The following is a 27,182-nucleotide window of genomic DNA, read 5'->3' on the forward strand; positions in this document are numbered from 1 at the left end:
CTTATTATCTAGGGAGGGATCCCTATTATCTATCCCTATTCTACTATATGACCTTGTGAATTTATCGTACATTCCCTGTAGATTTGCTTCTAGATTTAACTACATACATATGGACCAGATGGAGTACTAGATTGGGCTCCCTATTAGATTTGCTGCCATATTGGGCAAACAACGAGGGCCAAAAGGCACAAATAATAGTTGAAGAAAGACAGAAATGCAAGCTTCTCTAGATTTGATACTAATTAGGTGAAAAAAGCAGAGAGAAGGAGGCAGAAAAGGTACTCTTAAAAGGGAAAATGCCAATTTCGGCCGAGAGAGACAAAACCCAGCTCCTGCTCACGTGCAACCAAACGCTATCTCGTCCTGTCCCACGCGGTCCCTTTCTACCAGTCCCACGCGACGTGGGCCCACACGATGCGGCCCCACACGCCAGCACGGAACGGTCAACTAAACGGGAATCCTGCCGTCTGAGCTGCTTCTGCGCGTTTCAAACAAGGACTTGGGGAAAACTGAGGAAAAACTAAGGAGCTGGGGAAAACTGAGCACAACTAAGGACCCGAGGGCACGAAATTAGAAATCCCTCTATTCTATGCAGGAACTAAGAGCATCTCTCTCAAAGCGATCGCCAAAGATATTTAGGTGTGTCGGACATTTTTTTCGTTCCTAGCCGCGCGTCCTAAAGGCTCTTTCCGTTCGACGCGGCCTAATACGGTGTCTGACGTCCTGAGCCCGTTCCCGGTCCACATGGGACGCTCCGGGCGCGCCGGGCGCAGAGAGAAGCAAGGCGGGGAGTGGCAGGCCCAGCGCGTTAGTGACACACGAAGTCACGAACGAAGCGTCATAACTTTGCCTTAATGGCGACGGAGGGCAGGCGAAACGTCTCATCGGCGTTGTGCAACCTCCACGCGTCGCCACCGTTCGCACGCCACGGCGTGTTTCAGCTCTTTATTCCCGCCGCTTTTGACTTTTCCCGCGCTTTCTTCAATGGTAGCCGCCGGCATCCCTTTCTCCGCCGCAAGCACATGCCTCGTTGCCTACGCACCACCTACGCAATGCTGAACCGCACCGGCGTCGGCCAGTTGCCTCCGCCACCGTCTCCACCTCCACCTCCATCACCACCACCGAAGGAGTTCGATGTCGACCCGGAAGCTGCGGAGAATGAAGCGTGTGAGGAGGCGGCGCTAGCAAACGCCATAACGGTGTTCGACGGCGCCATGGCGGAAGAGGTGCACCGGCACCGGGCGGAGGAGATGGGCGAGTGGTGGCGTGCAGAGCAGGAGCGCCTGCGCATGGAGCGGGAGCTCCATCAACGTTAGCGGCGGGAGGTGCTAGAGCAGCAGCGGTGGGAGTTGCTGGAGCAGCAGCTGCGGGAGGAGGAGGCGGCAGAGGAAGCGGTGGCTTGGGCGGCGGAGGCGGATGCGTAGGCGGCGGCGGCGCAAATGGAGGAGGAGGACGATGTCGAGGTGGAGGCGGAGGAGGAGAAGGACGATGATGACTTTGACTGGTCCGACGATGACGGGCTGGACCTTGAGGAGCCGGCGGCGCAACAACTAGCGCTCGTCGAGTCGTTCGAGCCGCAGAAGAAGCTGCAGGACGACGCACGTGCCCGCGAGAGGAGCAGATTCGTCGTGCCGTCGAACTCTCCCTCCATGCGGAGCGGATGGGGAGGGCAGGCGACGACGCGCTGAACGAGCACCGGCGTCTTCTCGTCACGCTCTGTAAGGAGATGCGGTGCGCGACGCAGGAGCAGCGACGGAGGGGAGGAGACGACGGGGCGGGGCCGTCGAACGCATCGCCGGGTGGCCAGTAGGCCATAATCTAGCCGTTTTCATTGAAATTTGTAAAATATAATCCAATTTGAATGAAAACCTTTATTTTCGTGCACTTTTATTTATTCGGGGTGCCCATTTGCGGGACGCAGCTGAAGAGCGACGTCCCCAAAACGCGGGACGAAGAAAACATGTCCCCCAAACGGTTTGATCCGGTGCCATTTGAAGGACGATCTAGGGAACGCGACCGGAGATGCTCTAATACTCCACCCGAAGCTTCTCATCTTAAGTAGCTACTGCAAAGGAAAACTGAACAAATTGGGTAAATTTAGTGTGCTCCTTTTAGAGGACGAAGATTTGGTGCACACCTCTCCCGGTTTTTGAAATATTTAAAAACTGTATTTTTATGTTTCAAAAAATCATAAAAAATATTTGATGAATACATACATATGTTGTGAATACTCGTGCGAAGTTTTGGTAAGAAATATGTTGTAATTTTAGCTATAGAAAAAAAATTATGGCTATGTATAGGGACAAATTTTGTAAATTTTTCTTTTTATATAGTTCATAATACAACATATTTTCTTCCGCAAATTTACAGTACATTTGGAAGATTTTCATGTATTTGTAGATTTAAGCTCAATTTTTTTAGAATCTCAGAAATATGTTTTCTAAAGACCGGGAGCACCGGTCACTTTTCGTATTTCAGAACATGCATAAGTTCCTCCACTTCCTCATCGATAAACTTGGTTAGCATTTTAGTCTCCAAATGCCTGTAAATAGAAACATACTACTCCCTGAAGAGGGCACCGACCGTTCCTCATTTTTACAAGATCGATCATGCTTAAATTGGTTCAAGTTGAAAAGATACCAGTAAACATTAGGGAAATTGACGTGCTTTCTTCATCTGAGTTTCAGATTACTACTGGTATCTACCGTGAATCTGTATGCCTTCCCAATGTAGGCCTCGAGGAGGAAAAAAAAAACTATATAGGAGGAGAAGGAATGGGGGGTCTTAGATCAATGCCCCCCAAAGCGGCCTTTAAAGGGATTTGGGCGTATCGGACAAAATTCTGTTCCTAGCCGCGCGCTTGAAAGTCTCCTTCCGTCCGGCGCGGTCTAATACGTTGTCCGTCGCCTCGAGCCCGTCTCCGCTCCACAGGGGACGCTCCAGGCACGCCGGACATAACAAAATGTGAGGCGAGAATACGCGGGCCCGATGCGTCAGCGGCACATTCAAGTTTAAACTAACCGTCGCCTACGTCGCGACAGTGCAGTTTCCGCATAGGCGCGGCGAAGCATCTCGTCGCACCTAGCTCTCCGTGCCGGCGTTAATGAGCGTCACTGTTCCCCCGCCTCTCTCCGGCCTATAAAAAGGGGCGCTCTCGCATCGTCCCTCACACACAAACATTAGCGTCTCTCTTCCTAACCCTAGCCGCCATCATCTTAAGAGTTGACGCCATGGCTGGTAGAGGCAGAGGCCGAGGCCGAGGTCACGGCCGTGGTCGTGGTCGTGGCCGCGGCAGAGCTGCACGGTCGCCGTCGCCTACGACGTCGTCGTCTTCATCGTCGGACCTGCAGGAAGAGCATCAATTGTTGTTCGAGTTCGTCGTCATCCTCACGGGCGACCCACTCGTCATCCAGAGGTTGCCGGACAAGTTCGCCGAGTTCGTCGCCAGCAACAAACTGGCCGCGCTGCATCTACGGGAGGCTGGCTGTGACTGATGCCGGTGGCCACTGGACGTGCTCTTCGACGACGCGGCAAGATGTACCTCCATACCGGCTGTGAGAAGTTCGCGCGTTGCCACGACCTCAAAGCCGGCTGCGTGCTCACGTTCTCCTACCTAGGCGATGTGGATACGAGCGTCAAGGTGTTCGACGACAAGCGCTGCCGCTGGCACTACCATGGCGATGACGATTGAGGAAAATAGTTTGTGGAATGTTCATTCTCTCTATTAAAATAAAAATGCAAAAAATTAAAAAATATGTATTTTAATATTTAAAAAAGTTTGCGGCGGCGTTTGGGGGACGCGTGTCGAGGGTACTCCTCGGCAATGCTCTTCGATTGGGGCTTAGGGTTGATGGAATCATGTAGGCTGACACGAGACATCGGTTCACAGACAAGCGGGGAGAGCGATTTACCCAGGTTCGGGGCCCTCGATGAGGTAAAACCCTTACGTCCTGCCTGTCTGATCTTGATTATGAAAATATTGGGTTACAATGGGGCGCCGAAGGGTTCGGCTGAGATCTCGTCGAGAGGCTAAGTGCTGCGGCGACCTACCTCTAGACTTTTGCTGGCTAAGATTGCTATGATTGATCGTGTCCCTCGGCAGCCCCTCTCCTGACCTTTATATAGGAGGCCAGGTCTCAAGAGGTTTAACCGAGTACGACTAGATTTACAGTAGTTCTAAATCTAAATTTCCTTGTTCGGCGCCTTCCTTGTCTTGCCCGCCAAGGAACCTTCTGGCCCGCCTTGCCTTCAAGTGCCTTCATGGGCCTCCAACTAGATTGTATAGGATAGGGCAATGTCGGTTACCCGAAGGGTATTGGCCACGTCAGTAGCCCCCGAGTGTCTAGCCGAAAATAGTTCGGGTAGAGACTAAAGCATGCCTCCTCTTAATGTTCTTCTCCTTGATTGTTCTTGTTCATCTTCAATCAGCATCATCTTCATTTTATCGGGTGCGCGTCCAGCGCTCCCGATGGGAGTAGCCCCCGAGTCTAGGTACGGATGCTTATAATCCGTGCGTAGACTCAAGTTGTACCACTCGAATGTTTTGCTCTGCCGAAGTTTTTCTGCAAGTCTTTATAGGTCATCCGATATATTTTCCGCGCGTAAGGGATAATGAGTAATGGGCCCAACTTTTGCTGGTTAACTGCCGATGGCAAAACAACGTCACCCTACACAGAATCAAGTCCCCGGGCATGATCCTGGAGTGCAAAAAAGTTCTGTCGGGTGCGCGTCCAGCGCTCCCGATGGGAGTAGCCCCCGAGACTGGGCACGGGCGCTTGCAACCGGGTGCAGACTCGAGCTGAGCAATCATCTTTTTCTTCAGACGTTTCTTCACAGGAATATCTTCGAGTCCTCATTTTATCAGGTGCGCGTCCAGCGCTCCCGATGGGAGTAGCCCCCGAGTTTAAGTGCGGATGCTCGCAATCCGTGCATAGACTCAAGTTCACCATCCGATACCTTTTCCATTCCTTCGAATGCTTCGAGCATTCCTTACGACATCACCGATGACGTTACTGACATTTTGATTTTGACTGACAAGACGCGACCTGCTGGGCCCATTCTTCCTCTGCCTGGTCCTATTTTTAAGTAATATCCGCCTTTCTTGTACGGTTACCAAGGCGCCTCCTCGATTTCCGCGATCACCAATGGAAAAAGGTCCCCTTAATGAACTGGCAGCAACGACACGTGCCCACGCAATCCTCAAGTTCTCCCTTTGTTAAAATCTTCAGAGGACAAAATCTTTAGTCTTCTCCCATATTCATCGTAGCATCTTCCTGTCCTTCTTCTTCCTCTCTCTTTCACAACCGTTGCGCCGCCACCACCGCTTTTCAGATCTTCTCCAGATCTTGCAATGGTGAAGAAGAAGAACCTCGCTGCCGCCGCCAGCTCCACGAGCGGTGGCGCCGCCGCCAAGGCCTCCTCGAATCTTCCGAAGAGGAGCGCTCCAGATGCTCCTCCCCCAGCTCCGGCGCTGCCAGCGCCGCCAAGCTCGATAGCCAAACCCGGAGACTGGCTAGCGTCCTCCATCACGAAGCGCGATGAGAAGAGGGCCCGAAGCCTCGGGTTAATCTCCTCCGACGAGGGGAATGTGATTCTTCCAGGTGCGATTTCTCGGCCCAATCCCCCCGCTGGCTTTACCGTGATGTTCCTGTTGTTCTTGTATCGGGGTCTCTCGCTTCCTGCCCACGAATTCCTTCATCGTCTTCTGCGGACTTACGAAATCCAACTGTGGCAACTCACCCCTAATTCAATCCTCCACGTTGCTGTGTTCATCACCCTCTGCGAGGCGTTCTTGGGCATCGAGCCTCACTTTGGGTTGTGGAAGAAAATTTTCTTCGTAAAGAGATACAGCAGTAGCAATGGATCTTTTGTCATTGGGGGAGTGGGGTTTGTTTTCCGTTCAGAGGTCAACTATTTTAGTTTCCCAATGAGAGAATCCGTGCAAGGATGGAGATTGAAATGGTTTTATGTTAAGGATTCCCCAACAACCGAGTCCCAGCTTCCTTGCTTTGCCGACGTCCTTGAAGCCAAGCCTAAGCATTCTTGGAAGAACATCCTCTCTCCCGACGAAAGGACAGCAGCCGACGAGTTATTTTCCAAATTCCTTCGGATCAAAGAAGTCGATGGCCAAACTATGATCGGCACAGAGGTGGCCGCGGTGTTCTTGAAACGTCGAGTCCAACCAATCATGGCCAGGGTTCGTCCAATGTGGTTGTATTCGGGTCCAAAGGATGAAACCAGGATAACCATTGGTGAACTATCGGAAAAGGAGCTGCTTGATGAAGTTCGTCGCGTCACTCTCTTTAGTCAGGAAGACTCGATTCCGTTGATATCCTCTTATTCTCCTCTTGATGCCGACCATCCACCGGCAGAGGTAAAATTTCCTTCTCATACCCTTATTACCCTGCTCCAGTTTGTCGACACAACTACTATTGTTCTTATTCGTTCTTTTCTTCGACAGATCCCCATAGTTTCTGGAAACTTGCATGATTTGCCAAACGATAATTCCGAGGGAAGAGGTTCCTCAGCCCCTGTTGATTTTCATACTGCTGAGTACATGGTCCCAAAGAACGAACACGATGACCCGATAGATTCTGAAGCTATCTACACCGATCTTCCTTCCTTGGCCAATGATGCTTGCGACATAGCGGGATCAGTGCGTGATGACAATGCTGATCATGATGCCTCTGTTAATGCAGCTGCGGAGGAGGCCAGAGCTTCACCCGCGAAGAGATCAACCGGCGGCTTTGCCGATGAAGACGATCTCTTCGACATGTAAGCGCCTTTTTCGTAGGATTTGTACTCTACTTCCATCATTCACTTTTTTAACTTGTGCCAACCATCCCCTTTCGTAGTGACGAAGGTTTCATTGAGCCACCGTCTAAGAAGGCCAAGTCTGGCGCCGTTCCGCCGGATGTCGCTGCGTCCGAAGCTTCGGCTCCTACGGCAGCCCCCACGGCTCAAGTGTCGACTGCCTCCTCCCTTTCTAGGGGGAAGGATATTCCTTTGACTGCTGCCGCCACGACCCTTCATTCAGGGAAACCTGTAAGTCTTTCTCGATCATAACATAAACCTTCATAGATATGCCTTGATTGATGGTTCTTTGTCAAACATCTATTCTTCCCCTTTCCTTAAGGATCTGCGGGGCATTATATCTTCTTTGGAGGCCTTCGCCTCCCAATTTACTTCCCTTGAGGTGGACAAGGTTCGGCTGCAGAAGGAAGTTAAATCTTCTTCCTCGAAACTGGACGGTGCGGTCAAAATAGCCGCCGCAGCTCGCCAAGAAGTCGACTCCCTCAAGGAGGAAGTCGGTAAGCTGAAGGAGAAGCTGAAGGAGGAGGAAGCGTCTAGGCTGGTCGCCGAAGCTCGGGCTGCAGATAAAGATGATCTTCTTCGCCAATCTTCGTTAGCTTTGCTTGGTAATACCTCTTTATGCTTCCTTGTCGACTATTACTTTGCAATTCTAATCCTTTGATAGTAATCTTTCCCATTTCACTCCTTTGCAGAGGCCGCTGACATCTCTGTCGACGCCTTGGATAAAGTTCCAAACAACTCTCCGGCAAACAGTGTGTTGATGACTCTTGCCGCACACCAGCTTACACGGGAGCTCCTTAATAAGGGCAAAGGTGCCATGGCGCGGATGCATTCGATGATCTTCCCCAAGATCAGTCAAGACAGGACTCTGGGGCAGCTGATTGATGCCTCGCACTCGACACCAAGGAGGTTATCGAGGTATTCAAATGCACTTCGCGTACCTATGGTGCCCTCCTAGCCTTCCAACTTATGATGGGTCATGGCTTCAAGGCCGATATTGAGGAGATGTCTAGGGAGCTGCCGAAAGATCAAGATAGGCAATTCATTGATTTAAGCATCTTCAAAACGTCAGCTCTTAAGTGTGCACGCCAGCTCCTTGAGCTGGTTTCATCAAGGAAAACATCGGCTGGCCCCAGTTTATCGACCCAGACCCAAGCCCCTTGATTTTTGTAACAAACTTCTTTTTGAGTTGATGTGAAACGATGTTCTGTCGCAAAACTTGTGGTTGTAATAAACTCCGTGCTAGCAATGTTGCTAGTACACCCTTGTTATGACATTTTTACTTGTATTCTCCCGATGGGAGTAACTTCCGATGCTAGAACGATGCGATCCGTCACGCTTTTGACGCTGTTCTTTGCAGGTTTTCCCAGTGCCTGCATTTGTTGACGAATCTTCGGGTGCTCTTTCTGAAGATGATCGAATCCAGCGTATGAAGGATAGGATCGCGCAGATGGAAAAGGATCTGCGCAGTACCTATGCCTTGGCTGCCATTATCAAGAAGAAGGGAGAGATTGCAGCCGACGTAAAGCGCTATGCTCTTACTGAACTGCATAAGGCCACTGAAAGTTTAAAATGTAAGTTCCCTGGTCCTTGTGCTCATTACTCTTTGTCAAAAACGCATTGCCTGATCTTCTGTTGATTCCTTTGCTAGTCATAGCTCTGAACCGTGCTGAAGAGAACAAGCTGATTCACGAGCGCGTGAACGCATTGACCCAGCTGTCATCAGCCGAGGAGATTTTCTGGAGGGAGCACTCGAAAGCTTTGGCTGTCGCACAATTCCAGGATCGGGTCCAGCAGGTCCACCATTTCTTCGACAAGTGCTACAAAGCCCTAAGGGTAATTTGGAGGACGATGTTCCCTTTGAACGCGGTCCCTCCCACGCTGTTGACTCTAATGTCTGAATTTGGGAATACCAAGAAAATTCGAGACTTGGTACGAGCTCAGGTTTTTGCAGGGGCCAGATTTACACTTGCCCTCATCCTTGCACGCTATCCTTCGGCAAACCTGCTGGCTATCGCCAACGCGGTTGGTGATTTGGAGACGTTGTCCCCGAAGGTATTGTTGCCCGCCAATATAGTTGTCGACAAGCTTGAAAAGGATTCAAAGGTACCTGAAGAAAGAGAAACTCCGCAAGAGTAATTCAGGGTTAAGTTCTTATTATAAATAGGTAATTCGGTTACTTCATCCAGGCGTTTGGATTGCGTAGTTGAAACTTTTTTGTTCGGTAGATACATGTATATGTACTTTTACCGTGTTAATGCCGTTGGCAAATTTTGAAGGGGCAAATCTTAATTGCCCGTTTAAACGCATGTGTATTCGTTGGTCAGCAAATTGTTTGAGTGATCAGCTCGTGTTGCAGGTCTTGCTAAACCCATTGTATGTGCAACTTTGCTTTCAACCGATGTATGTTCTGATAGCAGCTCCTGAATATATCGGGAGCAATAACTCTGCCGATGAGCCCGTTGTTCTTTTGATATTTCCATAAGTAAAATATCGAATGTGGGTTGTGTTATATGTATTTCCAAACTCTTCTATTTACGGCGCTTGTAGAGGCATCTATAGCAGAGGGAAGGGTTAGTGTCCTTGTTTATTTTGCATCCTGTAGCACTCGTAGAGGCTTTTTCGAAGCACGATCTTTTGCCGCGTACTACGTTGCACCGTCGTTCGCCAAGAGGCGTAAGCAAGGTTTACGATGATGCGGTTTGGGTGCTCCGAATTACTGCAATACTTTTCAAGGAGTCAAAACTTAATTTCTCATTAATAATAGCAACACGGGACTAAGGGGCGAAAAAAGGAGAGCCCTGTTTGAAAAGAAAAGGGAAAACTAGTGAACTGTTTAAGCAAGGAAAGGGTTCTTCTTATCTTCCGACTTATCCACCACGTTAGTGGTTATCGAAGCGTCGTTGATTTCACCAGGAGTCTCGACAGCGATTGCCTGTGTCTTGCTGTCTCCTATGACTGTTGTGCCATCAACTGCCGAAGTTTTTGCTGCCGAAGTTTGTGTTGCGGAAGTTTGTGCTGCCGAAGCTTCTAGAGCAAGGTCGGCTGGCTTCTTCTTCGCTCCTCTTACGCGTTCTTCTTCCTTATTATCGCGTGATGATGACTTGGAAGGAAGATCGGTAATTTCCTGTTTCAGCCCAAACTTTGCAGCAATCCTCTGAAAGTCGCGATCACAATTGTCCGAGCGTGAGAAACTTCCATAGACTGTGATGTTTGTCCCGTTGCTCCCAGGCATTTTCAGCTTGAGGTATGCGTAGTGCGGTATAGCCATGAACTTGGCATAAGTTGGTCTTCCGAGTATAGCGTGATACTGCAATTCCCAGTTCACGACTTCGAACTCGATCTTTTCCTTCCTGAAGTTGTCGGGTTTGCCAAAGACGACATTCAGGAAAACTTTACCAAGAGAGTACGCCGGTGAAGTGGGGAGAATCCCATGAAAACAGGTGTCTGTTTCTTCTAGCATTCTCATGGTGATCCCCATACTCTTGATTGTGTCGACGAATATTAGGTTTAGTCCGCTTCCACCATCCATGAAGACTTTGCTCATCTTGAAACCCCCGACCTGCGCCTCGACTACTAAGGCAGCGTGTCCTGGTTTTGGTATGGTCATCGGGTGATCTGCTCGGCTGAACGTAATGTTCTGAGACGACCACTCGACATACTTAGGGATGTTCGCCATGATACTTTCTGCCAGATTGATTTCTCGAGTGAGCTTCTTCATTTCTCTTCTTGAAACACCTGTCCTGTGGATCATGCTCATCTGCCCATGTGGTGGTGGAAACGCCTCATTGGGTTGGTGCGGTTGAGACTGCTGGACCTGATGCTGCGGTGGAGGTGGTGGTGGTGGCGATGTTGGCTGTTGCTGCTGCTGGATGAGTTTCTGCATGTCAATGAACTGCCTACAATCTCTGAGCAAGTGGCTTGACTTCGTTTTGTTGTCCTTAGAATCAACGTACGAGTGCAAGTAATAGGGAGCGTTGATCTGCTTGGCGTAGGGTAGTTCGGGAGTCCTCTGTGGTCGTGGTTTATAATTGCCACGGTTTCCAGAGTTGTTCCGATTGCCGTCCTGCTGATCGTCTCGTCTGTCGTCATACCGATCGTCCTGCCGATCAGAGTATCCTGCGGCTACCAGGTTACTATCGTCATAGCTGCGGTTTTTCCTCTTCTTGTGGAGATCCCTTCGTCCACCCGAGTCGTGCTTCGGCTGGTCGTCGTCTTCGTCGTCACTGCGCTATCGTGGCTTTCGTACGTTGTCCTCACCATCAGCCCAGCTGTTGGCGATTTCCATTAACTTGGTTATGGTTTTTGGATTTTTGTGCCCGAGTTCCTCTATGTAGCTTTCACGTCGGATGCCATCGCTGAAGGCGTCGATTGCTCTGTCGACAGATACATCTTCGGTAGCGTTTAGGAGCTTGGTGAATCTCCTGATGTATGCGCGCATCGATTCCTTCTGCTTTTGCTGGCAATGCCGTAACTCCTCAATCCCGACGGGCCTTTTGTATGTTGCTTGGAAATTGGCAACGAAAGCGTCTACTAAGTCGTCCCATGATTTGATGGAGCCTTTTGGTAGGCCTCTTAACCATGCTCGTGCTGAGTCCTTCAAGTAAAGCTGCAAGCATTGCATTGCTGCTATCTGGTTTCCTTTGTGCAGAATCACAGTCTGCAGGTAGTCGTCTATCAAGGACCTTGGTTCCTTCTGTCCATCGTATTTGGCGGCGTCAGTAGGGGTGGGTTTGAATTTCTGGGTGGCATCGCCTCGCGGATTTTGTAGCTTAAACAGTCGGCCCCCCTTAGCTCGCCGTCGTTCTCCTGACTCTCATCCGAGGAATCACTGTCCTATTCCTCCCTAGCGGCGCGTCGTCGCCTTGCTTTGTCGATTCTGCTCTGGGTGATTTCGTCTCGAGCGTCTCTCGCGTGATGCTTTGAGCCGCTGGCCTGTAACATGGTCTTTTCCTTCCGTGGGACCAGATTGTCTCCTAATATTGCAAGACTTTCTAGGGCACCTCGATGGGCTTGGGCCATAGAACCTTCAGGGTGTTGGTTGATGAGATATGCAGCGAGATTGGCAGTCGCTCTCGTGATGGTTTTTGGTCGTGGCATGCCCGCGGTGTCCGTGGTCATAAAGGACTTGGTCAGATTTGACGTTATTTCTCTGGCGTCATCTTCCGAGAGCCTGGATAATCTTGATCGGTGCTTGCCTGCCCCTTGAGTGCTTCGAGAGGCGCTTCCTCGCGAGCCTCTCCGTCGTTCACTAGATTGGTCTGCCGCGGATAGGTGTCTCTCGAGGGCGGCTTGCTCTTTGGATAGCCGCTCCCGGTTTTTCTCCAATATGGAGCGGTGAGCGTTGAGGGTTCCAACCGAGGTTCCTGCAGGGAGCGGCATGTTGTTAAGTACGGCTTCCTTGGCTGGTGACCACTCCTCCTCTGCGATGGTGTAATCGCTGTTGTTGTTACTGGCACTGTTCTCAAAACTTGCTCGTCTGCTGGAGCGGGGGGTGTGATCTCCGTCCCCCTGTTCCTCGTGTTATTGGCAACATAAACCTGATGGTGTGCCGTTCTTCGGGTGGCACTTTGGACGATGCTGTCGACACTGTCCTCTCCCGATGAGTACTAGGCATTACAGATGAACGGTGTGTCGCATGATCCTAGCCCGTGCCTGGTATCACAGCTCAAGCAGTAGTACGAAGTCACCTCCGAAGATGTGGGATTGTCAGATCCAACCGACATGGAAGACGTCGAAAGAGGAGTCGATGGCGAGGGCGAGTTCGTTGAGCCTGTCAGACCAGCCGAAAGGTCGACTAATGACGACGTGTGTAACATCCCAAATTTCAATAAAAGAAAGAAGAAGAATTCCATAGATCCAAAATTTAGAACCAACAAAAACTTATAATTTGCATATAGTGCCATGCATAGGACTTGTGCATTTGAGTGATATGCCATGATGATTGTTATTGTGTAATTGTGCTAAACCCTAAAACCCTAAAGTGATCAAGTGAAGATCAAAACCAAATAAAATGAAAGAGAAAGAAATCAAATAAGAAAACCCTAAAACCCTCACATATGGTTTATGCCATTTTTGAAAATCTTTACCTTAGACCATTTTGGTCTTCACCATTAGTTGTATTATGTTACTAAACACTTATTACAACTTTTGGAACCAAAGAAACACAAATCAAATCAAATTCAAACTCAAATTGGGATCACATATGATAATGGTCAAATCTGCCATTTATAATCTGGTCCCTACTTTGAGCCCTTGCAATTCAAGTTTTTCAAACTAAACTTTCCCAATTCTTTGCACCTCATCCAAGAGCACATCAAGGTGAACAACTTTGGTAAAGACCACCATGCCAAATTCATCTTGGATCAAAATCTATGCTCATGTAAAGTTGAGACTTTTTAATATGAGCAACAATCTCACTTTGTCAAATTTTGCTATTCTTTGATTTTTTAAAATTCCATCACCACACATGGTTGCCTCTGGTAATTTACAACTTAACCAAACTCACCACTTTCAAATTATGGAACCTTTTGAACTCAACCAAATTTGGGCAAAATTTGCAATTTGCAAATATGGACTAAATGCAAACACTATTTAAAATAGTTTTTTGGCCAAACCTACTGCCCCAAGCTACTCTAACCTGTCCCCTGGTTCCCTCTCTCTCTCTTGCTTGAATAGCAACCCTAGGAAGAACCCTAAGGTGACAAGAACATGGCCATGCCGGCCATGTCTCAACCATGTCGCACCCCCCTCTCTTCTCCTTCCTCCTCCACCCTGGCCCTGCTGCCCAAACGCGCCACCGTGCCTCCCTACACCTTCCTAGCACCGCCGTTGTCGAGGAGGAGCACTGGCCGCGCCAGACCAGCTCGCACCCATGGCGGCTAGACATGCCGATGACGTCGCAGCGCGCACGCCACGGGCACCCACAAGCCACCTGCCGCCTCGCCAGCACAAGCATGCCCTGGACCCCCTGCGAGCAGGTTGAGCATCACCGTGCCACCGCGGACGCGCCAGACACGCTAGCCAAGCCAACCCGTTCCCGCCGCCTCCGGAGAAGGAGACCCTGATCCACCGCAGACGCGCCCGACACGGAAGCAACGCGACCCAATTAAGCACCGCCCGACAGCGATGTCGCCGCCAATCGCACCGCCAGGATACGCAGAACAGTTCCGCGCCCTCGCCTAGCTCGCTAGCTCGCCGGAACCGCCGCGCCATGGTCGACCGCATCACTGCCCCGCAGCACCTCCTCTCCGCTATAAATAGAGCAGCCTCGCACCCTCATTCTTCACACCAACAGCTTCTCCTCCCATCTCTGCTTCTACACGACCAAGCCACACACTCGATTGACGCTGGAGCAGCCCAATTTGGCGATCGGAGCCGCCAGTACCCGGAGATCATCGCCGTTGATTGGAGCTTCCCCACACCTCGTCGCCGGTACCTGGAGCTTCCTCATCAACGCCAACGTCACCGCGCACCTCGCCCTAGACCGCGGGAACGCCGGTAGGCTCTCCGACCCCCTAGGCTCACCGCCAGACCATCGGGTTCTCGTCGGAGAAGACGAAGAACATCGGTCGTTGGATCTCGTTTTAATCCAACGCGCCACACTGTCTCATACCGTTTTGGGTTTAAATAGACGCTGATGGGTGGCCCCCACATCGTCAGATGGCCCACGCGCACTGGATGCGTTGCTGGGTCGAGTTTCTCCGTTTCTGAATCGTTTCGGCCCAAATGAGTTTCCCGCCGGCCCTTTAATTCAAATCTCGTTTAATTAATTTCAATTCAAATTCAATACTGGTCCTGACTTCGAAATTCAATAGAATCTGTTTGGCTTGGCCAAATTTAGCAAATTTGATGTTGTTGGAAATCTACTGAAAAGATCTACAACTTGCCACTGGTCTCACTGTGAGATCTGTTGTAGAATTAAAGTGACAAAAAGATTAAGTCAGGGACTTTTGCACATTCAAATAAATCTTACAGATCAACCAAAAATGATATTTAGTTAATTCCAACTCTAATATCTCACATTTCACTTACACTAATTGTTTCTGCAAAAATATGGTGTGGTCACTTTGAATGATCATGCCCTAGTTTAAATAATGGACTATATGGCTAGTTTGCTTAAGTGATATTATCCAAAACTATTATGCAATTTGTATGAAGTGTTTCACTTCATTTAAATCTTGTCCCAAGTACTTTCATATGAAGTTTGGACCCCTGGTCAATTACTCTCACATGAAATACTTGGAGATTTTAAATCATAATAGGCATTGTTAAATGGTATGAGGTATTCTACCTCATTTAAATCATTTTCTCAAATGATGATGATGAATGGTTGACTTAGGTCAACCTGATTTCATGTAAGATTGTTTGAGAAATTAAATCTTAAGAAGATTCAATGAGAGGAAATTATTCCTCAAGAACTATATGAAAACTATCATTTACATATGTAATGAGAGGAAATTATTTTTCCTAAGAAGAAGAAACCAATGCACTGATAACCCACAAGTATAGGGGGTGTATCGTAGTATCTTCGATAAGTAAGAATGTCGATCCCAACGAGGAGCAGAAGGTGTTGACAAGCAGTTTCGATGAAGGATTCACCGTAAATGCTCACAGACAAGTATTCAGGGGGTTTTGATGTAACAGATGAATAAAGTACGAGTAAGTAAAGTGCGAGAGTAACAATTGCAGCGAGTGGCCCAATCCTTTTTAGCACAAAGGACAAGCCGGTTTGTTTACTTATAATGACCAAATGTTCTCGAGGACACATGGGATTTTAGTCTAGTGCTTTCGCTACATACGGCTAATTAATCTTCATTGTTTTGATAAGTGTTGTGTGGGTGAACCTATGCTAATGTACCGCCCTTCCTAGGACTAATACATACTTGTGATTATACCCCTTGCAAGCATCCGCAACTACAAGAAAGTAATTAAGATAAATCTAACCACAGCCTTAAACTCTAAGATCCTGCTATCCCTCCTGCATCGATATACCAACGGGGGTTCAGGTTTCTGTCACTCCGGCAACCCCGCAATTGGCAAACGAGTACAAGATGCATTCCCCTAGGCCCATAATGGTGAAGTGTCGTGTAGTCGACGTTCACACGACACCACTAGAAGAATAACACCACAACTTAAATATCATAACATTGAATATTACTCAACCATACTTCACTACTAACATTTACACTTCACCCATGTCCTCAAGAACTAAACGAACTACTCACGAGACATCATATGGAGCATGATCAGAGGTGATATGATAATGAATAACAATCTGAACATAAACCTTGGTTCAACGGTTTCACTCAATAGCATTAATAACTAGTAGAAATCAACACCGGGAGAGTTTCCCCTATCAAACCCAAATTGCTACAGCGGTGGTGATGTGCAGTGGTGGAGACGGCGGTGATGATGATGAAGATGATGATGATGGTGGTGGAGATGATGTCCAGCTTGATGGCGATGACGATGGTGTCGATTTCCCCCTCCGGGAGGGAATTTCCCCGGCGGATCTCAGCCTGCCGGAGAGCTCTTTTCTCTCTGGTGTTCTCCGCCCCGCAGAGGCGGCTGTGGCTCTTCGCGACGTATCCCCTGGAGCTTAGGTTTTCGGGACGAAGGCGTACGCGAAGAAAAGGAGGCGAGAGGGGGCTGTTGGCCCCCTCCTCACAGGGCGGCGCGGCCAGGCCTTGGGCCGCGCCGGCCTATGAGGTGGGCCCACCTCGGGTCCCCTCGGCTCCCCCTTCTGGCTCCCTTCATCTTCTGGAAAAATAGGATTTTTCATATAATTTCCGTCAACTGTTGATCTTCCGAAATATTGCATTCTGACGGCGCTTTTTCCAGCAGAATCCTGACTCCGGTGCGCGATCCACCAATAATCATGAAACATGCAAAATAGATGAAATAACATAAGTATTATCTCCAAATATGAAATATATCAATGAATAACATCAAATTATGATATAAAATAGTGATGCAAATTGGACGTATCAACTCCCCCCAAGCTTAGACTTCGCTTGTCCCCAAGCGAAACTGCACTCGGTAAACAGGACCACATGTTTATGCAGTGAAGAGTCGAAAAATCAAATACGGACAAGAAGCATCATATTCATTCACACAAGACATTCTAGTAAACAACTTCCTCATATAATTCAACTTGGAACAAGTATAAGGTAATCACAAATAAAGGTGCATAAGAAATCATAGTTGGTGATGGCAAACTTCGTTCTTGGTCAGAGAACAATTAACAGGTTATATTTATCTATCGAGCAGCGCTCTTATGTTAAAGTTTATATGGCACATCTTGCATACTCAATCATAATAATCTCCTCATGATCATTGATAACTTTCAAAGCTATATTCATTCAGATAAAACTTGTACTAAACAAGGAAGAATAAAAGACATGATGAAGCAAATCACAATATAATGGTTTGATCACAACAACTCAAATGCTTGCTTAAGATGGAGGGAAATAGGTTTACTGACTCAACATAAAGTAAAAGACAGGCCCTTCGCAGAGGGAAGCAGGGATTAAATCATGTGCTAGAACTTTTTCAGTTTTGAAATCATGTAAAGAGAGTAAAAGTAACATTTTGAGAGGTGTTTGTTGTTGTCAACGACTGGTAGCGGGTACTCTAACCCCCTTGCCAGACAAACTCTCGAAGAGCGGCTCCCATTAAGTTTTATTTTGGGTTGGCACTCCTTCCAACCTTTGCTTTCACAAACCATGGCTAACCGAATCCTCGGGTGCCTGCCAACAATCTCATACCATGAAGGAGTGCCTTTTTATTTTAGTTTTATGGTGATGACACTCCTCCCCTCCTTGCTTTCTCAAGCCATGGCTAACCGAATCCTTCGGGTGCCGTCCAACAATCACATACCATGGAGGAGTGTCTATTTAGGTTAATTATTTTGGGACTGGGAATCCCATTGCCAGCTCTTTTTGCAAAATTATTGGATAAGCGGATGAAGCCACTAGTCCATTGGTGAAAGTTGCCCAACAAGATTGAAAGATAAAACACCATATACTTCCTCATGAGCTATAAAACATTGACACAAATAAGAGATAGTAAATTTTGAATTATTTAAAGGTAGCACACGAAGTATTTACTTGGAATGGCAGGAAATACCATGTAGTAGGTAGTTATGGTGGACACAAATGGCATAGGTTTGGGTTGGGGTTTGGATGCACGAGAAGTATTCCCTCTCAGCACAGGTCTTTGGCTAGCAAGGTTAATTAGCAAGCACAAGAATTGAGGGAAACAAACAAATATACATGTGATAGAAACAATCATGCATCTTTCTTGTAAGCACAAACAATTTTAACTTCAGAATAATAAGCTATGAGTTAACAAGAAAGGAAGACAATGAAACAACTACATGTATTTCTCTTTTCTACTTAAACCTCAAAGTGTTGTTGCTATTGACCAATGCTAAGTTTGCCAAAACCAGATAGATTTATTCAATGCTCCCAAAGTGATACCAATACTAATAACAAGATCAATCATATAATAGAGATTGCAAACTAAAATAAGATGCGTAATATGTAAATGATAAGACTTCTCATTAATATTTCATAACGATAACTCACTCCAAGGGATACATAGACAACCAACTAAAGGAGAGATACTCCCACACTGCAACCCATCTTATATGATAACCTCCCTACTCATGATATGACACTACTTGATAGTAAAAAGTAAGAGATAGTGATGATGTGATACCGCGGCACTCCCCCAAGCTTGGAACAAACCAAGGGGATGCCAATACCGATGATGAATTACTCCTTCGGCGATGGTGGTGATGAATTCTCGACAAGCTTCTCAACAAGCTCCTGAAGCTCATCAATCTTGTACATGAGGTTGCGGATCATCTCCGAATTGTGCTCGACGCGATTAAGAAGTATGTCCGACGGTGAGTCCCAATTCTTGGAGTTATTTCCCCACCCTTCAGATCCAGACTTCATCTTCATGCAGTGTTAGAACGATCTATATCCCAATTGCTAGGCAATGCTGCCTTGGGAGTCCTTTCAATTTGACTATTGTAAATTAGATTGCGGAAGGGGTGGTAAGTGCCTGAAGAAGATGTCTTTGGGGCTAGGTAATGACGTGGAACCCTTCCTCCGGTGCGAATTCTTGCGCTCCTGTTTGCACTAAAAGAGTTATCCACCACCTCGATGCTTGCGATGGTAGCACGCGGGTATGCGTGCGAGTCTTCCTCCACTTCTTCTTCATCTTCTTCCTTGACGCTCTCGTCCACCTCTTTCCACTCGGGATCTTGAATATCTTCATCCGAAAGCCCCTTGCCCTTGTTCTTGGAGACCATGGTGCTTCTAGATTGAAAATAGATCCTGGCAGAAACTGCTCGAAACAAACACGTCGAGAAAACGATATACGGACCTCCAGGGGTCCAGGGGATTATATAGCAGAAATTTGTATATCATAAGGAAAGCACCAGGTCGAACCAGAGTCGGAAAGAGGCGACGAGGCAGACAACTCATAGGGCGGCGCGGCCTGGCTGGGGCCCGCGCCGGCCTATGGGGGCACGCCCTCGTGCGTCTCCTCCACTCCGTTTCGATCTCGTAATTTTTCATATTTTCCAAAAACAGCAAAAACATTGTTCGGAAAGTAAATCGCGAACTTTTTATTACCTGTACTGTTACCTATTCAAAGTCGAGTTCTGGTGGACTGTCAATTTGACCTTTGATGAAGGCCTCCGGTGTTTCCACTCGAATAACATCAACATCTACATTATAAGAATCACCTGAGATATAATGCTTGAGTCTTTGTCCATTCACCACTTGTGTGGCATTGCCTTGGAGAGAGCTAATTTTAATTGCTCCTGAATGATACACCTCCTCAACAACATATGGTCCTTCCCATTTCGAGAGTAATTTCCCTGCAAAGAATCTGAGACGAGACCGATATAGTAGGACTTTATCCCCAATATTAAATTCTCTTTTGATAATCCTTCTATCATGCCATTTCTTTACTTTTTCTTTAAAGAGTTTAGCATTTTCGTAAGCTTCACTTCTCCATTCATCTAGAGAACTCAATTGTAGCAACCTCTTATTACCGGCTAGTTTAGGATCTTTATTTAATTCTCTAACAGCCCAATAAGCTTTGTGCTCTAGTTCTAAAGGTAAATGACAAGCTTTTCCATAAACCATTTTGTAAGGTGACATACCCATGGGATTTTTATAAGCAGTTCTATATGCCCATAGTGCTTCCTTCAATTTACTAGCCCAATTCTTTCTAGTTTTATTAATAGTCTTTTGCAAGATAGATTTAATTTCTCTATTTGATAGTTCTACTTGCCCACTAGTTTGAGGATGATAAGCGGAAGCAATTCTATGATTAATACCATATTTAGCAAGAGTTTTTCTAAAACCACCATGAATAAAATGAGAACCTCCATCGGTCATAATATATCTAGGAACTCCAAATCTAGGAAAAATAATGTCTAAAAGCATTCTTAAAGAGGTCTCACCATCAGCACTTTTTGTAGGTATGGCTTCCACCCATTTAGTAACATAATCAACAGCAACAAGTATATGAGTATTACCTTCTGAGGAGGGAAAAGGTCCCATGAAGTCAAATCCCCAACAATCGAACGGTTCAATAACAAGAGTATAATTCATAGGCATTTCATTGCGTCTGGAGATATTACCAACCCTTTGACATTCATCACAAGATAAGATAAACTTCCTTGTATCTTTGAAGAGAGTCGGCCAATAAAAACCTGATTGTAGAACCTTTTGCGCAGTTCTATCTCCGGCGTGATGTCCTCCATAAGCACTACCATGACATTTACTCAATATCTCTTGTTGTTCATATTCGGGAACACATCTTCGCAGAATACCATCCACTCCTTCTTTATATAAGTGTGGGTCATCCCAAAAATAATGCCTCAAGTCATAAAAGAATTTCCTCCTTTGCTGAGCTGAAAAGGTTGGAGGCAAGTACTTGGAAACAATAAAGTTAGCATAATCAGCATACCAAGGACTGTCTCGCGAGCTCACCTTTATTACAGCCAATTGTTCATTTGGAAAACTATCATTAACAGGAACAGGGTCATAAGCAATATTTTCCAATCTAGACAAATTATCAGCAACCGGATTATCAGCACCTTTCCTATCTACAATATGTAAGTCAAATTCTTGCAACAGAAGTACACATCTAATAAGCCTTGGCTTAGCATCTTTCTTTTGCATAAGGTATCTGATTGCAGCATGATCAGTATGAATTGTAACTTTTGAATCAACAATATAGGATCTAAACTTATCACAAGCAAAGACTACAGCTAACAATTCTTTTTCAGTAGTAGCATAATTTCTTTGAGCAGCATCAAGAGTTTTACTAGCATAATGAATAACATTCAATTTTTTATCTACTCGCTGTCCAAGAACAGCGCCTACAGCAAAATCACTAGCATCACACATAATTTCAAATGGTAAGTTCCAATCAGGAGGTTCAACTATAGGAGCAGTTGTTAAGGCTTTCTTTAGAGTTTCAAAAGCTTCCTTACAATCATCATCAAAAACAAAAGGTACATCTTTTTGAAGAAGATTAGTAAGAGGCTTTGAAATCTTGGAGAAGTCTTTAATAAACCTCCTATAAAACCCAGCATGACCAAGAACACTACCACTACAAGAAAACCCGCCATTAAGCAACCCATATCTTCCAACGAATTAAATACATGTTGCAACTTCTTTGGTAGATACACATATAACTGTAGCAAACTACATTCGTTCTCTTTTTATTTTGAACAACAACTAGCGGTAAAAGCTCGCAAAAATTTTCCATCGTGCGCAGGCTCCCGCCGCTTCTCATTTCCGTCGCGCGCCCAAAGAAATCAAAAGAGAAGGGAAAATCACGAGATCTGAACACCCCAATATTAGGCGCCCCTTCCGCCGCGCTCATCATTTTCCCCACCGAGCGAAACCCTCCGCCGCCAACCCTGCTTACCAGGCCATCCGAAATCGCTCCCTCAAGTCACCACGCGCGCAGCTCCGATCTGCGTTGTCTTTGCCAGAACAAAGCCCCCGACGTGTTGATCCATGTGATCTAGTGATGCCATCTCCCTCATCCCCATCGAGTGACCCCGCATCGGCGATCTCGACGACCTCCAACTTGTCCATCAGCCTCGTCGATGAACTGCAACGATCCTGCTCCCTGGATCGCCCTATAGCAGATCCAACAATTTAGTTGGTATTTTATTTTATTGTTCCTTCATCTTTCCCCACTTTATGCTGTCTCTGGTCAATGGAATTTGGGGAGCTCGGTGTGTGCAAACTGCCTTGGTACAGACGTACACTGGATGGGAATTGCTCTGATAAGTGTTATCTCTGATAAGTCATGTTTTAGATGTGGTTTCAGTCATTTACATTGGTATTACTCTACCTTTGGTTTCAGAGTGTCCCATGTTTTCCTAGTATGCTCTGATCTTCAGAATTCAGATTATATATGCCTACTCCTAACTGAAATTTGAGTGCGATACTATCTAAATTAGTACTTCTAAACTATGTGCCCATATTCTGTACAACTTGTAGTACAAGTCCATTCTTTTGTTAATGTCCGTTGTTGTGCAATACATGTACATTCTCATTTGCCTATTTCAGGATAATGAGGCGTGTGAGCATAGGATCTAGCAAGGCAGCAGGATCTGTTGAGGTAGATCAAGAAAGAGATCAAGGAAGCTCAAGGTACAGAACTGTCTTATATGTGGCGCAGCTATCTAGCCAAGTTACTCCTAGATGTTATGAGGACATGCATGTTATTGCTGCTATGTGGGATAACTAAGAAGAGAACATCTGTGAGTGATATGAACATTTTGGAATCTCTAATTATCTGAAATATTAGTGTATCATGCTTGCGATTTGAATTCATTGCATAGGCTTCTATGGACGGGGAGGAGAAAATTTGGCCAGCCTTGATTAATTTTTTGCTTCACTTCAACATTGCTGAATCAGATCCTGCAATAGTTATACTACGGTACATGTACACCATTGTGATGTAAATTTTCATTCCAAGTTCATGCGAGTTAGCATTTAGTAGTATGTTGTGTGTAGGAAATATCTTGGTAGGCCAAGAAACCCCAAATTCATGGAAGCTAGAAGAACTGCAGTGTTGAAATGAGCATCGGATTAAGAAGCCGCGTGAAGGGAGTTTAAGGAGAGGATGAAAACACCTGGCCACAGCTAGGACAGTGCCTCAACAGTCCAATGCAAGAAACTGTCGGTATGTTACTTGGTTAAGCCTCTTCGTGGTTCCATGCACATGACTGAAAGTTTTTCTTTCTAGATTAAGGTTGTTGTCTCACTATTCTAAGCACAGCCTTCATGCTGTTTTAGTTCCTACTAATTAAAGGCTTCAGATATTGATATCTCTGTTTTTATTTGGGTAAATACATTTAAAGGATTTACTAAGATAATCTTCAATTTTACAATTCATGCAGACTCATAATGCTATTGGGGATCCATCTAGACTAGTTAGTATTGCTATTTTCTCTTTCTGTTTTAAATCATCTCATCATAGTTGTTTATCTCTCCGTCGTCTTAATAATTTAGTTGCAGTGTGACTTGGCTTAAAGAAGCAAAGATAACATAGCAGAATCTAAATTGAATTTCTTATCAGATCATCAGATTAGCAGTGGTTTTCAGTTGGAAGTAGCACTAGTGATTTGCGTTGACTTAAAAAAGACAAGATCTGTCCACCTTGTTACAATATATAGAGAAAAGCATTTCTAACCTAATTGCTATTGGTTTCGACATGTGAAATCACTCGAGGAGGTGTCATTCTCCTTTCTATTGTGATATCAAAATTGACTCGTTCTGTGTTCTGCATCAAGAATAAAAAAATTGGTCTACTCACCTCCCGTGTACTAGAAGAACTGAACATCATGCGTTGGAGATTTAGATCTGACGATAACTATGTGGTGACGTGAAATTGTGTGATTTTTTGTGCCTATGTACTTCAAATTACCAATTCATTGCCGCTTTTCTCTAATCTCTTGTATTAGGCATTTTCTCTCAGGCTTCTTGTTCTTGAATCTGCATAATTTGATCTAGAAAGAAGGGATTGTAATGAGGGGATACGTGGGAAAGACTATAGGTTTTTTACTATCTCAAATCGGTTCAATATTGTACTCAGTTAAAGAAATTTAGTACCTTACGTGTGCAGCTTGCAGGTTTCCTAGCCGGCTATAATAATGATGTGTGCAGTTACAGGTTTCGTGGTAACTGGTAAGCATGATTTAATTGGAAGTATAAAGTTACATAAGAATTGCTATCTCCTGCTTTATGCGGCTTGTAAAGATATCTTAAGTTTATGATAGAAACTAATTTTCTAATTTATATCCTAACTGATATGCAGACTATATATAAGGGTTAAATGCCCTATCATATATGCAGCTTCAATGTTCCCATGTTCTTTCTTTTAAAGAGAGAATGAAAAGAATTATTTATTTATCTTTCGGTTACTCACATGATTTCCTTGCTATAGTAGATGGCTAGAGCCAGCTGGAGGTGGGCAGCCCATGAGCAAGTGAAGCATTACCTTGTTGCTATATCCTAGCATGTACGTCTCTTTTATCTATTGCACTTTTCTGTAGCTATATCGTAAAATTGCAATGTAAGTTCTGCATCATAGATGAGAAATGGCACTGCAGTTTTGTTTGCGATATTATGCTTTAATCCAGTATTTAATAAAAAAATCTATCATTTCTTAAAAACAACATGAAGCACGGTATCATTATATATTCCTTTTGTTATGGCAGGACAAGTAGTAAACTGACTTCTGAGCAACATGTGATGTGTTCTTGTTATATTAGTTTGATATGCTCATATTGGTGCATCTCGACTCTCTTTTCAGAAGGGGCAACTCATAAATAACTAAATATATGTGAGCAAGTGGGTAAACTATAATGCTCCGAGATGTGTTGCAGATGTGCTATACTGGCCTGCTCTTGAGATATAAGTTAACTACACTGCTCGTGCCCACTGATAGTTTAGCTTTACGGTATTGTGTCTGACCATTATGTAGATCTAGTCAATTAAATGATTCGGATCTACTGTTAAATCAGTCCTTTCATATGTTTATCATAGTTACTTCTTCTTTCAGTATTTCCTTTGTCTTTGATCTGTGTGGTACCGACTTAACATCTAGGTGCCATGGGCTGTTTTAAATGCAAGGGACAACAAAGATTATCTTGCATGACTTAACTTTGGCATGCTACCGAGCTGTTCGAAGAAATTCCAAGCAATATGTGGATGTGAATTTAAATGTATCATAGACAAAGATGCATAGTATACACTTTGCTTTCATTTTTCAATAGAATACTTTATATGTACGCATATCTTGAAAAGAAATATGCAGATTAGTGCTTTGCACTCTAAAGATATCCCATGTTTTAGATATATTTATGTATTTTGATATTTTCACATCGTGGGTAATAGAACAAGTTGGTACTAGAATTTCAAATACCCTTGCCTAATGTTTTTTCCACATCTGTTCTAAAATCTAAACTTTCTTTTTTCAGGCCCAAAATATCAGCAAGAACCGTCACATTCAAATGTTATATTAGAGGACACCAGACGAGAAGGAATATATATAGGATTAGATAGAGTATCATATTATGATGCAAGATTGTAAGATGTGTACTCTTAAGATAATTTTCATGTGTGGATGGTGATTTTAATTATAAATATATAAATGTTTCTGCATGCAATGTGGCCCCATTCTGCAATTTTTGTGTTGTTGTATACTCGTATGTATGTATTAAGTATATATATTCTCTTGATGAGAAAATAAATACTGCAATATCTGAAGCTACAAAGCCACCGAATTAAAAAACAATATTTGTTTTGAAATAAATTATTCAATCCCCATATATTATGTACCAACGGATACTACAGTTGCTTGACCTCCGTTGCTACTTTGCAACGCTCTATCCAATGGTTACCAACGGAGCTATATGCGTTGCATTATACCCTTGCAACACCCAAAAACGCAACGCATCAATATTCGTTGGTAGAGACACTAGCAACGCCTATATTGGCATTTAGATACAGATAAATGTGTTGCTGTAGGGGGAGTCTTGTTGTAGTGTACGAATACCTTTAACATCCCTAGGATAGGGCATCTTCTCAATTGCTTCAACTTTAGCTCTATCAACTTCAATACCTCTCTCGGAAATTTTATGTCCCAATACAATTCCTTCATTAACCATAAAGTGGCATTTCTCCCAATTAAGAACAAGGTTAGTTTCTTCACATCTCTGCAAAACTTTATCGAGGTTCCGCAAGCAATTATCAAAAGAATTCCCATAGACAGAAAAATCATCCATGAATACCTCTACAATACTCTCGCAAAAGCCATGAAAAATAGCAGACATGCATCTTTGAAAAGTAGCAGGAGCATTACATAAACCAAAAGGCATACGTCTATAAGCATAAGTTCCACAGGGACAAGTGAAAGTGGTTTTCTCTTGATCCTTAGTTTTAACAGCAATTTGTGAAAACCCAGAATAACCATCAAGAAAGCAAAAGTGAGTATTCTTAGACAACCTTTCTAACATTTGATCAATAAAAGGCAAAGGGTAATGATCTTTCTTAGTAACTTTATTAACTTTTCGATAATCAATGCACATTCTATACCCTACAACTACTCTTTGAGGTATGAGCTCATCATTATCATTAGGCACAACAGTCATTCCTCCTTTCTTAGGAACACAATGCACAGGACTAACCCATCTACTATCAGCAATAGGATATATAATACCAGCTTCAAGAAGTCTTAATACCTCATTTCTTACCACATCCTTCATCTTAGGAATTAGACGACGCTGAGGTTCAACAACAGGCTTCACATCATCTTCCATATTAATGGCGTGTTGGCAAATAGAGGGAGAAATCCCCTTCAAGTCATCAAGAGTGTAGCCAATAGCACCTCGGTGTTTCTTCAATATTTCCAATAACCTTTCTTCTTCAAACTCTGAAAGCTTAGAACTAATAATAACAGGATATATTTTCTTATCATTAATATGAGCATATTTCAGATTATTAGGAAATGGTTTTAAATCAAAGACAGGATCTTCCTTTGGTGGTGGTGTTGTACCCAGATCTTCCACCGGTAAATCATGCTTAAGGATAGGTTGACGAAGGAAAATTTCATCAAGTTCATCTCTTTCTTCCCTAAAAACTTCACTCTCACTATTCTTCAAATGTTGCTGCAAAGGATTATTAGGAGCAAGAGCAATAGATGCACACTGTTCAACTTTAAAATCATTATTAGGCGAATCAATTTTATAAGGAGTTTTAGCAAATTTAGAGAAGTTAAACTCATAAGATTCACCAGCAAATTTAGTCAAA

At 44.9% G+C, this 27,182-nt stretch overlaps 1 long non-coding RNA gene across 5 annotated transcripts; it reads left to right on the plus strand.

The window, feature by feature from the left end:
- The first annotated feature begins 21,805 nt into the window (after positions 1-21,805).
- LOC127332867 (uncharacterized) lies at positions 21,806-25,540 on the plus strand. Of its 5 annotated transcripts, none has more exons than XR_007870736.2 (4): positions 21,806-23,052; positions 23,995-24,056; positions 24,316-24,390; positions 25,352-25,540. It is a non-coding gene; the product is annotated as an uncharacterized lncRNA (long non-coding RNA). The 5 variants fall into 5 exon arrangements; XR_007870733.2 differs by having other exon boundaries at positions 24,319-24,390; XR_007870737.2 differs by having other exon boundaries at positions 21,806-22,627; positions 22,709-22,806; positions 22,884-24,390.
- Positions 25,541-27,182: the final 1,642 nt, after the last annotated feature.

Source organism: Lolium perenne, chromosome 2 (genome assembly GCF_019359855.2).
Source record: "Lolium perenne isolate Kyuss_39 chromosome 2, Kyuss_2.0, whole genome shotgun sequence".
In the NCBI taxonomy this organism is placed as follows: Eukaryota; Viridiplantae; Streptophyta; class Magnoliopsida; order Poales; family Poaceae; genus Lolium; species Lolium perenne.